This window comes from Triticum aestivum, chromosome 2A, assembly GCF_018294505.1.
Source record: "Triticum aestivum cultivar Chinese Spring chromosome 2A, IWGSC CS RefSeq v2.1, whole genome shotgun sequence".
Lineage (NCBI taxonomy): Eukaryota > Viridiplantae > Streptophyta > Magnoliopsida > Poales > Poaceae > Triticum > Triticum aestivum.
The window spans coordinates 246722244-246735940 of NC_057797.1; positions in this window are offsets into that span (position 1 = coordinate 246722244).

Consider the following 13697-nt stretch of genomic DNA (forward strand, 5'->3'; position numbering starts at 1 on the left):
GTATACGATGCAAACAGAAGGTTTTGTCAATCCTAAAGGTGCTAACAAAATGTGCAAGCTCCAGCAATCCATCTATGGACTGGTGCAAGCATCTCAGAGTTGGAATATACGCTTTGATGAGTTGATCAAAGCATATAGTTTTATAAAGACTTGTGGTGAAGCCTGTATTTACAAGAAAGTGAGGGGGAGCACTACAACATTTTTGATAAATATATGTGAATGATATATTGTTGATTGGAAATAATGTAGAATTTTCTGGAAAGCATAAAGGAGTATTTGGAAGGGGTTTTTCAAATAAAGACCTCGGTGAAGCTACTTACATATGAGCATCAAGATCTATAGAGATAGATCAAGACACTTGATAAGTTTTTTTCAATGAGTACATACCTTGACAAGATTTTGAAGTAGTTCAAAATGGAACAGTCAAAGAAAGAGTTCTTAGCTATGTTACAAGGTGTGAAATTGAGTAAGACTCAAAGCCCGACCATGGCAGAAGATAGAAAGAGAATGAAAGTCATTCCCTATGCCTCAGCCGTAGTTTCTATAAAGTATGCCATGCTGTGTACCAGATCTATTGTATACCCCATACTGTGTTTAGTAAGGGAGTACAATAGTGATCTAGGAGTAGATCACTGGACAACGGTCAAAATGATCCTTAGTGGAATAAGGATATGTTTCTCGATTATGGAGGTGACAAAAGGTTCATTGTAGAGGGTTACGTCAATGCAAATTTTGACACTGATCCAGATGACTCTAAGTCTCAATATGGATACATTTTGGAAGTGGGAGCAATTAGCTAGAGTAGCTCCGTGCAGAGCATTGTTGACATAGAAATTTGCAAAATACATACGGATCTGAATGTGGCAGACCCGTAGACTAAACCTCTCTCACAAGCAAACCATGATCACACCTTAGTACTCTTAGGGTGTTAATCACATAGCAATGTGAACTAGATTATTAACTTTAGTAAACCCTTTGGGTGTTGGTCACATGATGATGTGAACTATGGGTGTTAATCACATGGTGATGTGAACTATTGGTGTTAAATCACATGGCGATGTGAACTAGATTATTGACTCTAGTGCAAGTGGCAGACTGAAGGAAATATGCCCTAGAGGCAATAATAAAGTTATTATTTATTTCCTTATTTCATGATAAATGTTTATTATTCATGCTAGAACTGTATTAACTAGAAACATAATACATGTGTGAATACATAGACAAACATAGTGTCACTAGTATGCCTCTACTTGACTAGCTCATTAATCAAAGATGGCTAAGTTTCCTAACCATAGACACGAGTTGTCATTTGATTAATGGGATCACATCATTAGGAGAATGATGTGTTTGACTTGACCCATTCCGTTAGCTTAGCACTTGATCGTTTAGTATGTTTCTATTGCTTTCTTCATGACTTATACATGTTCCTATGACTATGAGATTATGCAACTCCCGTTTACCGGAGGAACACTTTGTGTGCTACCAAACATCACAATGTAACTGGGTGATTATAAAGGTGCTCTACAGGTGTCTCCGAAGGTACTTGTTGAGTTGGTGTATTTCGAGATTAGGATTTGTCACTCCGATTGTCGGAGAGGTATCTCTGGGCCCACTCGGTAATGCGCATCACTATAAGCCTTTCAAGCATTGTAACTAATGAGTTAGTTGCGGGATGATGTATTACGGAACGAGTAAAGAGACTTGCCGGTAATGAGACTGAACTAGGTATTGAGATACCGACGATCGAATCTCGGGCAAGTAACATACCGATGACAAAGGGAACAACGTATGTTGTTATGCGGTTTGACCGATAAAGATCTTCGTAGAATATGTGGGAGCCAATATGAGCATCCAGGTTCCGCTATTGGTTATTGATCGGAAACGTGTCTCAGTCATGTCTACATAGTTCTTGAACCCGTAGGGTCCGCACGCTTATAGTTCGGTAATAATCGGTATTATGAGTTTATACCGAAGGTAGTTCGGAGTCCCGGATGAGATCGGGGATATGACGAGGAGTCTCGAAATGGTCGAGACATAAATATTGATATATTGGAAGGTTATATTCGGACACCGGAAGGGTTCCGGGGGTTACCGGATAAATACCGGAGTATCGGGGGTTACCGGAACCCCCCGGGGGCTTAATGGGCTTACATGGGCCTTAGTGGAAATAGAAGGCAGCAAGGGAAGTGTGGGGCGCGCCCCCCAAGGCCCAAACCGAATTGGTTTAGGGAAAGGGGGGCCGGCCCCCTCTTTCCTTCTCCTCCTCTCCCTTTCCTTCCCCTCTCCTACTAGGACTAGGAAAGAGGGGGCAAACCTACTTGGAGTAGGATTGCCCCCCCCCTTGGGCGCACCTCTCCCTGGCCGGCCGCCTCCTCCCCTTGATCCTTTATATACGGGGGCAGGGGGCACCCCATAGACATAACAATTGATCACTGATCTCTTAGCCGTGTGCGGTGCCCCCCTCCACCATAATCCACCTCGATCATATCGTAGCGGTGCTTAGGCGAAGCCCTGCGTCGATAGCATCATCATCACCGTCACCACACCGTCGTGCTGATGAAACTCTCCTGTGAAGCTTTGCTAGAATGGAGCTCGCGGGATGTCATCGAGTTGAACGTGTGCAGAACTCGGAGGTGCCATGCGTTCGGTACTTGGATCGGTCGGACCGTGAAGACGTACGACTACATCAGCCGCGTTGTGCTAATGCTTCCGCATTCGGTCTACGAGGGTACATGGACACACTCTCCCCTCTCGTTGCTATGCATCACCATGATCCTGAGTGTGCGTAGGAATTGTTTAGAAATTACTACGTTCGCCAACACTAAGTGCATCTGGACATCTGCAACTTCATGTAACTCTGTATTGGCACAATTAGTACATGGACACAGGATGTAATCCACATCACCAATTCTCCTCTTTGTACTTTCAGCCAAATTCATGAACTCTATCACTCCACTAATAAAATCTACGGTTTTCTGATTCTTCATCCATCGAGATCGTTCCATCTACAGCAGACGAATGGTAATTAAAAACAAAACAACAACATTAATACATGGATTAACTGCTGCCCAGAGATGCGTGCATAAATCACAAGGTTTTATTTTAATAATTACTAAGGGCACTCCATCTTGTTATCTAGACGTGAAATGACAAAAATTAATGGCCAGTCAATTTACACACAGAGTACTAGTACAACACTACACTTAGGAATTGAATACCTTAATTAAGCCACTCATGAAAAGAATACCTTAATTAATTAGTGGTGCGGCGACCTCCACCCAGCAGACAGAGAAGCGCGATGAGGGGGCACGCCGAGTCAGAGGGTCGAGGAGCAAAGCTTAGTGCGGCTGCCACCTGAAGTTCGACCTCCACTATCCCGCCATCGACCGCGATGGATGTGCTCGAATCACGCCGCTGCCGACCTCAATGGTTGAGCTCCTCCTATCTCCCGCCGCAGACCGAGGATTGACCTCCTATGATGCCGCCACCGTCCACCGACCGAGGATTGACCTCTTCTCCGGTAGCTGCTGCCTAGGCCGCCGTCGCCATCTCTATATGCAAAGCGGCTGTTTTTTTGACGGATATCCGCGGAGCGGCTGTTTACACGGTATCTCACTATAAATCAATTATATGGACATGGTAGTACACCACATACGGTTATGTAACGACAACCGTGTCTAACCTACGTTGTCTTCTCACACAGTTTGGTGCGGAAATCGTGTGTGACATTGTAATACCTAACACAAACGACATGTACAAACAGTGTGCCATATACAACATATATATAGTGCCATTAGTAGTTCCTGACCGTTAGCTTATCTCCACAGTTTTCCCATTTCCCCCAAATCCCTACATAGCCTCCAAATTCCCTCGCGCGGCGTTGACATTGGGGGAATGCGGACGAGTGGTGCTGATGGTTTCGGTGTGGCTGCTCCTGCTCGTATCGCCGCCACGACGGCGGTCGCCGCTGAGCACTTACCTAATGTCATTAGAAGGCCGGTGTACTACGGATCCGAATCGTCCTGCTAGGTTCCAATCTATCCCGATATTTTTTAGCATGTCCAAAGTATAGATCCTTGCTGAATGACCCCCCCCCCCAGGAAAGCGATCTGAGCTTGACTCCAAACTCCAGCAACACGAGTTCGACTCCGAGTTTTGCGCCACCGAGAAGTACCAAAAGCTGAGTTGTGTGCACGGGCACACTCCCGCTCGACGTGTATGCATGGAGGGATTCAACATTGGTAGGCGGTTTCTCAGTTGCCCCTTAGAGGTTAGTGCTAATTAAGTTCATCATTCTACTTCAGTTAATGCCACCGCTCATCCAGAATACTATTTAGCATTGGCAGGGATATGAGGCTTGTGCCTTGTTAACTGGCTGGATGAAGAATAGAATGGAAGGGCTCGGAGTGTTATCACCAAGCTCGAAGAAGATAACGTAAAGCTGAAGAAGAAACTGGCTGATCTGGAATGTATAATCAGTACGATGAAGCAAGAAAGAATCAATATCAGGCAACAGATGAAAGCAAGAGACAAGAAGGAACTAGCATGTGTAGTTGTGGTTGTCGCATTAGCCATGTTCTATGAGCTATTTGCAATGATGATTAGGGGTTTTGTTTGACAGTATTGCTAAAGCACATCTAGATGTGCTATAAGTAATGCACATCTAGGTCCTATGCCATTGATGTTACGCAAAGATTCGTGCAGATATTTTTCTTTGCCTTTTTTTCTTTTCCTTTCTAGTTTGATTATTACTGGCTTTATCAATAAGAAGAGCTCAATGTATTGCTTGCCAACTATCCCACTTTGTTCGTACCGGTATCGGTGCATAATCCCAAAACTCGTTCCTTTTTTTGTCTTGAAAAAGGAAACAAGCCAAATAGCCAATAAGAGTCCTGCGCAACATTAGGAATTCGGAGCGACTGGGTACAAATAATTGCGGTTGATTATATCAGCCGTTAGATAATACGTCAACCCCCACTTCAATCCCCGCTTCAATTGGCAGTTCCTCTTCTCTACATACCCCGCTTAAGTGTCCACCATCTTCATCGCCCTCGGCAGGCCGCGCTACACACTGGCACACACTCTGCAGCCATGTCGAGCTATAGCGAGGACGACAGTTCGGCCAGCAGTCTGGCGCCCGATGATAGGTCAACATCAGAATCATCCCGCCTGTCTTCCATGAGTCCGACGTCGAGCCCAGAGCTCCATTATATTCGGTTCATGGAAGGGACGTCGCCTCCGGAGTCGTCAGAGGATAACTAGACGGATGAGGAGCCGTCGGAGGACGAAGAAGATGACAATGACAATGATGAGGAGGAATGGTCGAATGAGGAGGAGGACGACGACGACAGAAATGAAGATGACGACGGCGACGGTGATGAAAAGCCAACGATCAGCGGCAAGAACCGTCCTCGCCAAGACGATGTCGCGGGGCCATCCAACAAGAATAACAAGAAGAAGAAGGACTAAATTAAGCAGACTGTATATATATCTATTTATCCTGTCAATCTCATCGCAGATGGTTAGTAATATGTATTCGACAGAGATCTTCTACATTATCGCCAACATGTTGGTTTGTTGAACTATGTGCCCTGACGAGCACACAATTCACAAAAAAGACCGTATGGGCTGTCTATAATGATCGCACACAATTTTGATTACTGACCTATTTGCCGGGTATCACACACATCTTGTTACGCCGAATCGTTTGTGTTCACCTCACTCATCGCAAACGGTTCATCAGAGTGAACTGTATGTCGTATATCACACACCTTGATCTGGCTGCCCATTTCTGTTGTTCTTTCTCATCGCAAACAGTTCGTGCAGATCAACCATATGCCCCTCATCGCACACACAACTATAATCTGAACCATGTTTGATGTATCATTCATCGCAAATGTTTTGCATCATTTCTTGCGGTTTTCATACAACACCGTTTGTGATTATTGTTTCGCACGCAGTTTCTCAAAGGGTCTCTAATCTTAGTGTCACGTTAGTAGCATCCTGCAGTAGTGTAATATCCATTCAAGATAATCTTTTCAGAAAGTTAAATTATTGGCATGACAAGGACTAGAGATGTGGACCCCTCAAAATGCTAAGGACACATATTGCCACAAGCTCGAGACTCTACATTTTCATTTTAGTGATCCAAGATCACATTGAGTCCATAGGAAAAGCCAACACTATTAAAAGGGGATGATGTGTTGCTTAATGGCTTGCTTGCTCAAAATGCTTAGTGATACGCTCCAAAAGCCCTCAACCACTTTCTCGTTTCCACATATGTCCCAAACAAAAAGTCAAACTCGGCCCCACCGATTTGATCTATCCAGTGCCACCGAGTTCACTTGACATAGCCATAGCCAGAAACCCTAATCAGTTCGGTCTCACCAATAGGGATCTTGGTCTCACCGAGATGGGATTGCAAACTCTCTGTTTCCCTTTGTAACATTTCGGTCTAACTGAGATGAGCGATTGGTCCCATCGAGTTCACAATGCAAACTCTCTGTTTCCTTTTCATAACGTTTCGGTCTCACCGAAATGAGCGATTGGTCCCACCGAGTTTGCCTGACCAACTCTCTGTTTGCCTATTACCGAAATCAGTCTCGCCAAGTTCATGTGATCGTGTGATCGGTCTCATCGAGATCAAGTTATGCCCTAACCCTAGCACATCGGTCTCACCGAGTTGATCGTGTCGGTCCCACCGAAAAGCCTAACATTCACATTTTGAACTAAATCGGTCTGACCGAGTTTAACTATTCAGTCCCACTGAGTTTGGTAAATTGTGTGTAACGGTTAGATTTTGTGTGGAGGGTATATATACCCCTCCACCCTTCCTTCATTCGTGGAGAGAGCTATCAGAATGTGCTTACACTTCCACTACTCATTTTCTGAGACATAACCACCTACTCATGTGTTGAGACCAAGACATTCCATTCCAACCACAAGAATCAGGATCTCTAGCCTGCCCCAAGTTGCTTTCCACTCAAATCATCTTTCCACCATATCCAAATCTGTGAGAGAGAGTTGAGTGTTGGGGATACTATCATTTGAAGCACAAGAGCAAGGAGTTCATCATCAACACACCATCTATTACCTTTTGGAGAGTGGTGTCTCCTAGATTGGTTAGGTGTCACTTGGGAGCCTCCGGAAAGATTGTGGAGTTGAACTAAGGAGTTTGTAAGGGCAAGGAGATAGCCTACTTCGTGAAGATCTACCAAAGTGAGGAAAGTCCTTCGTGGGCGATGGACATGGTGGGATAGACAAGGTTGCTTCTTCATGGACCCTTCATGGGTGGAGCCCTCCATGGAATCGCGCAACCGTTACCCTTCGCGGGTTGAAGTCTCCATCAATGTGGATGTATGATAGCACCACCTATCGGAACCACGCCAAAAATCTCCATGTCTACATTGCGTTTGCTCACCTCCAAACTCCTCCCTTTACCTTCATATGCAATGATTTACATTCCGCTGCTATACTCTTAGAATTGCATGTGTAGGTTGATTACTTGACTTGTGATAAGTTGCTCAAATCTGCCAAGACTTAAAATTGGGAAAAGACTAGATTTTTATTTGGTCAAGTAGTCTAATCACCCCCCTCTAGACATACTTTCGATCCTACAGGTTCCTCGGCGAATCCGTGGAGGAAGGGTCTGGGAGGTCGGTTCCTATCACCGGGAGTCCATGACATGCAGCTAGCCTCTCCACGGTGTTGGCAGTGTTGCGCGCGGAAAGCTCCACCCACAGTGCATCCTCCTTGATTTCCCCCGCATACCCTTGGTCATTCTAGGAATGCCAGATAGCTAGATGTAACGTTTGTTTGAGATTCGACAAAGATCTGTCTATTGTTTCCTGGAATTTCTGGGCATGTTCATGGTGGTTGACTGTCAAAATAGATCCAAGGGGTTTCATGGTGGTTTCGTAAGGTAGATGGAGAGAGGGTTGCTCACTTGTGGGTCATTTGTATAGGACCGATGCTGTCCATGGCAACTCCCCTAATGTATATAGTTTTCAATTGCAATATGTTTTTGTATGCTCTGCAATTTGTAACATGGCAATTCTTATCTACATTCCAATACACGCACTCCATTTTGGACCATGTGTTCTCAATATTTTTGCCATTACCAAACTAACATTTTTGCCATGTTACTATATAAAATAATGGCAACTATTTGAACCTCACAATTGGTATTTTGGTATAATGTGAATTAAAACCTATCAATGTTGTTTTCAACCAAATTACCATGTTATTTTTCTCATTCTGGCAGGCCATAGTACTTGCATACACTAGTAAATCAACTTTTCTCAACATTTTTGCAACCCCACAACCTAACACTGGCAATGTTACTGTATAAAACATGGAAACTTTATCTGAACCTCATAAATTGTCTTTTGGCATACTCTATTTTCAAAATTGCCATGTAGTTTTCAAAAAAATCACCATGTTTTTTTTTTCATTTTGGCATGCCACACTACCTGCCATTCATTCAATGCTCATTTCAACATTTCCACTCTAGGATCCGGCATTTTTTCCTTGCATCCTAGTGCTTTTTATGTTGCCACTTGGGATTTCTACCATGCCCATACACTTTGATGATTAAGCATGTCATATAGACTACATATGATTTTTCTATATTTATTAATTGCCATGAGAGACAAAATGAACATATCAACCAGAGAATGTACATCAAAATAATTTCCATGGCAAATACATTCTTTTCACCATTTTCATAGTTTTCAACGTAATTGGCATTTCTCTATGTACAATGTAATTGGCACTATTTTTGTACAACTGTTGACATGCTTATATATATATCCATACAATTGCCCACAGTTGTTTAAACATAGTTTCTTTTTGTCTTTTATGTTTTTGTTTTACAACATCATGGTTCACAACCATGAGGACGATGAAGACGACGACTTCATGCCGGCGCCACGGGATGATGCAGCTGCTGGCAAACACGACGAGAAGGAGGTATTTGTTTTTGCTTTGTTTGATCCTTGGTGCAACTCTAGATCATATGGCAGTCTAGACTTCTTATGGCAACTATAGTATAATGCACATGGCAACTATAGCATAATGCATATGGAAATTGCATTCAGACTTCACATGGTGATTGCAATAGCTGATACATGGAAACTATAACACACTACACATGGAAACTATAGTATACTGCAGATGTCAATTCCATTATATGGCACATGTCAACCATAGCACCCTTCACTTTGGAAACACGCCACACTTCACTACAAAGAAAGACACATCCGTGACATTTTGGGCCGAACGAATTTTTCTTCTGTCATACATATGACACTTCTATGATGATAATTGTGACAAAAACCGGTATCATCATAGATGTGGTGGGCTCCTACTTCTATGACAAAAAATCATGACAAAAAATGGGCTTTTCGTCCTGGGCGGGCCGGACACACAACTGCATGACATTCTTTGGGCCGTCCATGACGGAAAAAACCGTGGTAGAAGCGAGGGGGAGGAAAATTTCGGGGAGTTCCCGGTTACGGTGGGAGGTCGGGGGCCGAGCGATGCGCGTTTCTCTCGTACACGTACGCGTGTGTGTCCGAGGCCCTGGCTCTAACTGAACCCGAGCGAGGCGTTGGGCTCTAACTGAACCCGAGCGATCGCACTGCAGGCTATGCGTTACTGAACCCGAGCGATCAATCGATGGCTGTTAACTGAACCCGATCGAGCGATTCCTTCGCTACTGCTGCTAACTGAAGCCGACCGATTGGATGAACCGTGAGCGTTGCGCGGGAGGGGGGGTTGGATGAACAGTGAGTGGTGGCGTTGCCTCTGGATGAACATGACCCCGTGGTGTGGAGGGCTGGATGAACAGTAGATGGTGGAGGGGTGCCCGTGGAGGGGTGGTTGAGCAGGACCCCGTCGTGTGGAGGGCTGGATGAACAGTAGATGGTGGAGGGGTGCCCGTGGAGGGGTGGTTGAACAGTAGCCGGTGGAATAGCGCGCGGTGGATGCTGGATGAGCAGGAGCCTGTGGAGGCTGGAGGAGGTCGACAGTAGCCCATGGAGGCTTGAGGAGGTCGACGGTGGAGATGAACAGTATCCCGTGGAGTCCCGTTTTGCGGTACGCCACACCCCTCCTAATGAACAGGACCCCCGTTTCGAGCGTAGGAGGTCCGTTTCGTCCGTTTTGCGGTACGCCACACCCCTCCCGATCAATAGGACCCCCGTTTCGACCATAGGAGGTCCGTTTCGTCTCTTTTGTGGTACGCCACACCCCTCCCGATCAACATGACCCCGTTTCGACCGTAGGAGGTCCATTTCCTCCGTTTTGCGATACGCCACACCCCTCCCGATCAACAGGACCCCGTTCCGAATGTAGGATGTCCATTTCCTCCGTTTTGCGGTACGCCAGGCCTCGTTTCCATCGCCTGTTCCGTCCAAGCCCTCCCGAAGAACACGACCACGCATTCCGTTCCGACCCAGCCGGTTGGCTCCCACGCGTTCCGTTGCCTCCCGATGAACACGACACATTCCGTTGCCTCCCCATGAACACGACGCATTCCGTTGCCTCCCCATGAACACGACGCATTCCGTTGCCTCCCCATGAACACGACGATGACGTCGTTTCTCCGTTCCGACCCAGCCATGTACACGAGCCCTGGCCATACGTATGCGCGAGTAGGCGTTCGAGACCCCGCTCGCATGTACACATACGTGGCCATAGTTTCTTTCTTGCACCCTGGCCGTTGTACCTATGTGTACATGCTACGTGCGCGCCTCTACTACGACACATACGCTCCTCTACTACGACACGTGCGCGCCTCTACATCCACCAGTATATATGTACGTACACGTTCGCGACCAGAATGACAACGCTACGTACGCTTCAACCAGGTGGGTCCCGACTGCCAGGCTCTTCCTTGCCTACGAAGATGGAGCTGGTGGGTCCCAGCAGTCAGGGGGGCGAATCGTTTTTTTGCCCAGACGCACTTCCTTGCGTGCGAAGATGTAGCTGGTGGGTCCCAGCAGTCAGGGGGGCGAATTGTTTTTTGCCCAGACGCACTTCCTTGCGAGCGAAGATGTAGCTGGTGGGTCCTAGCAGTCAGGGGGAAACGTTTTTTTCACGAAATACGGTGGCCCGTCCAGTGGGTCCCCGCTGTCAGGTGGAGGAATCATTATTTTGCGCATAATAAGGAGGCACTTCCTTGCTGCGCCGTAGGCCCAGCTGTCAGCCTCTCCACGTACAGTCCACGTCCGATGGAAGTCGTTCCTTGACCATGTTGACCACGCCGCACCGAGAGCACCACAGCGGTGGACGATGGCGAGGACTAGGAAGGGGACGACTCGAAGCCGGGGAAGACGCAACAGTGGATGCCCATGCGAAGAGGAGTATGAGGGTTCACTGGTGCGGCTGTGGTGTGAGGCTGCTGTCACCGCAGAATAACAGGGGGTGTGGGTGACTAGAGGGATGGCCTGGCCAGCGGTGGGAGTAGTAGGGGGCGGTGAGGCCTTTGCGGCATCACAGCCGCTCACGGGAGGTAGGAGCACGCGGCACGACCGGCGCTGCTTTGGGCGGCTGGAGCAAGAAGACCGGAGGTTGAAGAAGCACTACGGCCGTTGGATGAACATCGTACGGTAACAAGAGCTAGAATCTTTCATATTGACTAAGTTGACAAAGCCCTTCGTCCCCGTCAACTTGGTTGGCCCACAAGTCAGCCTCCCACAATGCTGGGTTCCAGCTGGCAGGGGGAATATTCTTTTTTTGTGCGTAATAAGGAGGCACTTCCTTGCATGCGAAGATAGATGGTGGGTCTGACATGTCAGCAGGGGGCACGCTATTTTCGCGAAATACAGAGGCCCTTTTGATGGGTCCCAGATGTAAGGTGGATGAATCATTATTTTGCGCGTAATAAGGAGGCATTTCCTTATGTGCGGCCGTGGACCCAGCTGTCAGCCTCTCCACGCACAGTCTACTTCCGATGGTGTCGTTCATTGACCATGTTGACCATGCCGCGCCGAGCGCATCCAAGGTGGTGGACGACGGCGAGGCCCCGGACAACAATGAGCCGGAGATGGGAAGACGTGGGAGTAGAGTCGCAGACAGAGAGGTGTACGAGGGTTAACTGGTTCTAGTGCGGTGTGGTTCGGCAGTCTGTGGAGAAGAATAGGAGGTGTGGAGGGGTGGAGGGATGGCCTGGCCAACGGTGGAGTAGCGCTTCATAGCGAAGCAGAGCTGCTAGCAGCAGGAGGCGGGAGGTGGTCCCGGTGGCGCTGGAGGAAGAAGATGAGAGATTGAAGATGGATGCCGGTCGTTGGATGTAAATCCAACGGCTAACATGTCAGAATCATTTGTTGACTAAATTGACAACGACTTGCGTTGGCTTCGACCTATTGGCCCACATTTTAGCCACCAAAAATGTGGCACGTATTCAACCCATTTTTTTTCAGAATTTACAGTCTTTTTTTGCGCGGTAGAACTTACAGTCAACTTGATCTTTTTTTTGAATTACAGCCATTAGCTGGGCTGGGTGAACAAATAATGTAGCGTCCATGCGGGCCATTTATTTTATTTCCTAAAAAATTACAGGCCATTTGCACTTTCTCGAAATACACGATTTTGCTGGGCTGATTCTAATTATATTGTTGGGTTGGGCCAGCAATGTTATCAAAAAATAAAAAGGGGCTGAGCATTTTGTTATAAATATATTTAAATGATAAGTGATATTATTACATTCGTCCTTAAATCTTACCAAGCTTTTGTACACAATCACTACGATTTTCATGCCAAAACAATCCAGGATTTTATTTGTTAAGAAATTATTTTTATAAGTTAATAAGATGTGGGATATTGTTTTCTTACACATGTAAGTATCTGCTAAATATATGATGACAATAAAAATAACATACAAAATAATTTAAATGTATATAATATAGTTAGAAGGGAAACATAAGTTGGACCTAACGTTCCTATTCTTATATAGAAAAATAGAACAAACTCTGCGTTTTCTTCAAAAAAATACATAAATTGGGCTGCCAAAAATAAAACCTTGGATGGGAGGTCCATAGGGCGGTCGATACATGTAACACCCCGGATGTAACTTTCCCAATTTGTACTCCAACTCTTGTCGTTTCCGGCGTTAAGTTATATTTATTTCTCGGGTTCGGGTCTTTGTCTCCGTGTGTTGTTTTTGTTTTCATGCATCTCATATCATGTCATCGTGTGCATTGCATTTGCATACGTGTTCATCTCATGCATTCGAGCATTTTCCTCGTTGTCCATTTTGCATTCCGGCGCTTCGTTCTCCTCCGATGGCCATTTCTAGCTTTCTTTCGTGTGTGGGGATTAAACATTTCCGGATTGGACCGAGACTTGCCAAGAGGCCTTGGTTTACTACCGGTAGACCGCCTGTCAAGTTTCGTATCATTTGGACTTCGTTTGATACTCCAACGGTTAACCGAGGGACCGAAAAGGCCTCGTGTGTGTTGCAGCCCAACACCCCTCCAATTTGGCCCAAAACCCACCAAACTCTGCTCCATATCCTAGAGCGTTCGATCACGAACGCGTGGCCGAAATCCACACCTCATTTGGACTCTCCTAACTCCACTTATGCCTATTAATAGCACCCCTCCAAATTCAGATCTTCTTCCCCGTCCAAACCCTAGTCTAAAAAAAAGTAGATCCGCGCCGACGGACATGTCCGGGGCCTAGCCGGACACGTC